Here is a 5,468-nt window from a genome sequence, read left to right as displayed (position 1 = left end):
CAAGAAAAGTTTTTAAAAAGATATCTGGGGTCAGGCGCCATGGCTCACTTGGCTAACCCTCCACCTGTGGTGCTGGCATCCCATGTGGGCACCTGTTCTAGTCGCGCTGCCCTTCTTCCACTCCAGCTCTCTGCTGAGGCCTGAGAAGGCAGTGGAGGATGGTTCAAGTGCTTGGGCCCTGCACCCGCATGGGAGAGCAGGAAGAAGCTCCTGGCTCCTGGCTTCAGATCGGCCCAGCTCTGGGCCATCTAGGGAGTGAACCAATGGAAGGAAGACCTTTCTCTCTTTTCTTTCCCTCTCACTGTCTGTAACTCTGCCTCTCAAATAAATAAATGAAAATCTTAAAAAAAAAAAAAAAGAATTCTTTGAAAGGCAGAGTGAGAGAATGAGACAGAGTGAGAGAGCGAGAGAGATCTTCCATCTGCTGGTTCACTCTCCAAATAGCCACAGCATCCAGGTCGGGGCCAGGTCAAAACCAGAAGCCAGGAACTGCACCTGGGTCTCCCATACAAGTGACAAGCGCCCAAACACTCGGGTCATCCCCACGGCTTTCCCGAGCATATTAGCAGGGAGCTGGTTCAGAAGTGGAACAGCAGGGGTGTGTGTGGGTGGGGGCACTGAACCAGTCCTGTGATATTGGGTTCCCTCACCACAGTCAGTGGCTTAACCTGCTGTGCACAACACCACGCCACCACAGAAAAGCCTTTAAGAGCATCTACAGGGGCCAGCGTGGCGCAATGGGTTAAGGCTCACGCTGCAACTCTGGCATCCGTATTTGAGTGCTGTTTCCAGTCCCGGCTGCCCAGACTTAAGAATTTGGGCCCCTGCCACCCATATGGAAGACCAAGAACTTGGGGCCCTGCCACCCATGCAGGAGACCAGCGTGCAGTTCCTGGCTGCCGGCTTCCACCTGGCCTAGACCCGGCTTTTGCAGCCATTGCTGGGGTAAACCAGCAAATTGCTCTCTCTGTCTCTCCCTCCCTCTGCCTTTCAATTAAATAAAACAAATCCTTAAGATTATGTAAATTGAGTATCTATAAATCAGTTATATTTCTGTAAACTAGCAAGAAACAATAAAAAGATTAAATAATACCATTTACAGTAACTTTAAATTGCTTAGGAATAAACTTAACAAAAATAGAGAAGCTTTCTATACTGAACACTACAAAACATCCTTGAGAGAAGTTAAAGATGACCTGAACAAGTAGAGTGGCATACAACGCTCGTGAACTGTGTTGTTCATATGATTAAAACATAAATTGTCTCTAAATTGATATATGCATTCAGAGCCTCTATCAGAACTCCAAGCATTTTCAGAAAGAATTCAGGCTGATTCTAACACGTATACAGAAAGGCAAAGGACCCAAACCAGAATGCTTCTGGAAAAAATAAAAAGTTGGAAGACTTTCATGACCTGATTTCAAGACTTGCTATAGAGCTACAATCACCAACAATGTGGAACTGGCCAATAAAAACCAATAGAGCAGAAAAGAATATGCAGAAATAGACCCACACATACAAGGTAAATGGATTTTCAAAACATTTAAGAATATTTATTTATTTACTTGAAAAAAAATTGACCTGTGGGGAGGGAGATATTTCCTGTCCATTGTTTCGCTCTGCAAACACCCATATCCATCAGAGCTGGGGTGGGCTGAAGCCACAGACCTAGAACTCACTCCAGATCTCCCATGTGGGTGGCAGGGACCCAAGTACTTAAGCCATCACCTGCTGCCTCCCAGGATGGGCATTAGCGGGAAGCTGGATCTGAAGCGGAGTCAGGACTTGAACTCAGGCACTTTTTGCTCTGGGATGTACAAGTCCCAAGAGGAATCATACCGACTTCGTCAAATGCCTGCCCCTGGTTTTATTAAAGTGTCAAGCACATCTTTGAGAAAGAACACTCTTTCCAGCAAACACTGCTGGATCAACTACATATTCATGTGGGGAACAAGAAAAGTAAACCTGAACTTGTACTTTACAGCCCACACAAAAGTAGTTTGGAACATTAAGCTGTAACTGGAAAGTTTCCAGGAGAAAATCTTTCTATTGAGCTACAGAAAAACAATTTGTGATGCAAAACGACTAACCAGAAAGGAAAATGCAGTCATAAATTGGGTTTTTATCAAAAACATAAACTTTTGTTCTTCAAAAGACATCACCAAGAAAAATGAAAAAGGTAAATCCACAAATTTGAAAAAAAAATATTCTTAAAACATGTCTCATGTAAGTCTTGTATCCATAATGCATAGAAATCTCTTTTACCTCAATACAAACATAAATAAACACTGGGCAAAAGATTCAAACAGATATTTCACAGATGTGGAACACATGGTAAAAATGTCTCAGACATTAGCATTAAAGAAATGCAAATTAAAATGACAGTAAGATAGCACTTTCCACCCAAGGGTTAGCACTGAAAACACTGGAATGCCAGGGTTTGGCAAGGACCTGTAACAGCTGGAACTCTGGATGGGGCTGACGCAGATGTAAACAAGACACAACTACTTCTCACACTATGTAAGAGTTTCTCCTAAAGACTGTACTTGGTCCTACCCAAAAGTTGCAGGAGTTCTACCTCTATTTACCAGGAAGAAATGAAAACATATCCACAGAGTAACTTCTAGATGAACGCTCACAGCAGCTAAATATATAATAGCCCCAATCCAGGAAAATAAACAAAATGAAGCCAAAAAATGCCACATGAACAAATAAACACATCATAGTATGTTCATAGCATGAAATACCAATCAAGAAAAATCAAAGGACCACTGATTGAGCAATGGCATGGATGAATCTTGCAGACACAGTGCTGAGCAGAACAGATGTGAAAACAGGTCTACTGCATGTAGCCCATTAGGTGGAGGTCTGCAGCAGGCCAGACATGAGACAGTCAACACCATGGTTACCTGGGGGCAAGGGGACAGTGGGCTTCAGGGGGCTTGGCGGAACCGTGTGTGGACTTGGAATTCTGGGGGGACTATTCTGCTTCTTATTGGTGGTACTGTTTACAAAGGCAGGCACATTTCTTAGAATCCATCAGACTACAACTTCAAAGGCCATGCATCTCATTTTATATAAGCTATATCTCTGTAACATTGATTTACTTAAAAACCTGCCTCCCTTAAACTAAGAAAATGGGCACTGTAAGCAGCAAAGAGTATCCCTTTTTCCATGTTCATGGCAAAAGATTCTCTGCACATTGTGTGTGTCTATAGTCTTCCTCAACTTGGAAATTCATTCCAAGGCTTGGGTACCAACTGGTGACCGCGGCTACCATCATCTAACACCAGCATGTTTTTCTGCCAGATGCTTACAAACATTTTGTCTCTGCAACGACACTGCAAGATAGTTTTCATTCTGTTTTTGGTGGAGAAACTTGAGTAGGAGAATTGTTAAGTGATTCATCCAAAATTGTACCATCAGAAGTTAACAGCCAAAGACAGTCCATCTGTTTGCCTTACCCATATTATTTCTGTGACTTGTCATCTTCCCAGCTAACTTATCAATCACACTTACCCCAAAGCCATCTACCCACAGGCACTCGGTGAACCCTCCTTGCTAGCCCAGACTTTAATTGGCCTGTCCCAAATTTCCTTGTCATCTTTAGTGAGTCACTCAGCTTATTTTTTCCAGTAATCAAAGAAAGAAAAGAAGGCTCACCTTCTTTCTCCTCCATAGGCAAGACTTTGACACAGTGGTTTCTAACAGGATAGACCTGGCTTCACGGTGGAGTTCTGCCAACTTCTAACGGACCCTGCTGCTTAACCTTCCCAGGCGCCAGTTTGTTCTGCATGAAATCAAAGTATTGAGAACCACCACTCAGGGCGACTGTGAGAAAACATGAGCTCATGCATGCAAGCTGTCTGCGTCATGCAGCGAACATGGGAAATGACCAGTAAAAATGACGATTATTAATGAAAAGGCAGGTATTGTCCTGCGAGGGTGATGACGTTGCTTGCTTTTGTTCGTATTGCTAATTTATATCCTTTCTCTACCAGGGGTCCATTTAACAAATTTGAAAAGGCCCTCTGTATTCATCACAATTACTCAGGCACCAGAAATTCCTTTGCCATGCAGCATGTTGAGGCTATAATTCAATATTTTGTAATTGAATATTTTATTTCATATTTCCATTTAGTCAGTGCATTTGGTACTTTCCCAAACGCTACTGTGCTTGTATTAACCATTTGCAAAAGCGTAAGTAAAGCACTGAGAACCAAGCCGAAAGGCATGTCAGTGGCAGGCAAGCCTCCTGCTCCCCTAACAGCCTGCCATTCCTTTAGGAGACAGAGTTCCTACTTTTTTCGCCCTCTCTCTACCTTCTAGAAAAGATTACCATAAGCAATGAAACAAACAGTTGAAATGTAACAAAATAGGTAGAAGCCAGAGAAATCCATGCTCACTACAACCATAACAATGCTATAACTACCCGGGCCTGCTTTAAAAGACTTTCTTAGCCCTGCAATTCTTCCCAGGATAAGTTGTCATCTTCACACTGCTACATAATCAAGAAGGTGATGACAAAATGAGTCGTATTCTAATCCTAACCGAAGGAGAAAGAGCCGTGATTCTCAAAGCTGAATGTCAGACAAATAGAAAACAGGTTTTCAAGTTCATAATCCTCTCCAAAGCTTCCTTCCTCTCTGCCTCACTCCAAGTACACATCAGACCCGCAAATGTCCTGAGATCTATTTCACAGAAGAGACAGGAAGCAAAATCAAGCTGCAGAGAACTGCCTTTGGGTTGTCAGTCACGTCAGCTTGTTCCTTCTGATCCCAAGAGAAGGCAGTGCACCCTGGATGGAGTTCAGGCAGGGCGTGGCTGCCTCATGCCAAGACCGCAGCCAGAGGCAGGAGATGCCTGATTCGAGCAGAAACGCCCTCCGGAGCTACAGGGGAACTTCAAATGGTTCATGGTACAATGCAATTAAAAGATATTCTTATTAGCCGGCGCCGTGGCTCAATAGGCTAATCCTCCACCTGCGGCGCCGGCACACTGGGTTCTAGTCCCGGTTGGGGCACCGGATTCTGTCCCGGTTGCCCCTCTTCCAGGCCAGCTCTCTGCTATGGCCAGGGAGTGCAGTGGAGGATGGCCCAGGTGCTTGGGCCCTGCACCCCATGGGAGACCAGGAAAAGCACCTGGATCCTGGCTCCTGCCATCGGATCAGCGCGGTGCGCCGGCTGCAGCGGCGGCCATTGGAGGGTGATCCAACGGCAAAGGAAGACCTTTCTCTCTGTCTCTCTCTCTCACTGTCCACTCTGCCTGTCAAAAAAAAAAAAAAAAAAAGATATTCTTATTTTGTTCAAAAGTTTTTGAAATGCCTGCATAGCCTTCCACAATAAGCATTTTCCCTGAATGTTTTGAAGACTCCTCATATATGAGGATTTCACTTTTATTTGTTTGCATCAAAATAAATCTATGTTTTAATTCCATTTTCCCATGAACGTTGGAAATACTCTGGTCTA

The sequence above is a fragment of the Oryctolagus cuniculus genome, chromosome 6, assembly GCF_964237555.1.
Source record: "Oryctolagus cuniculus chromosome 6, mOryCun1.1, whole genome shotgun sequence".
In the NCBI taxonomy this organism is placed as follows: Eukaryota; Metazoa; Chordata; class Mammalia; order Lagomorpha; family Leporidae; genus Oryctolagus; species Oryctolagus cuniculus.
Note: the sequence above shows the minus strand (reverse complement) of the source record.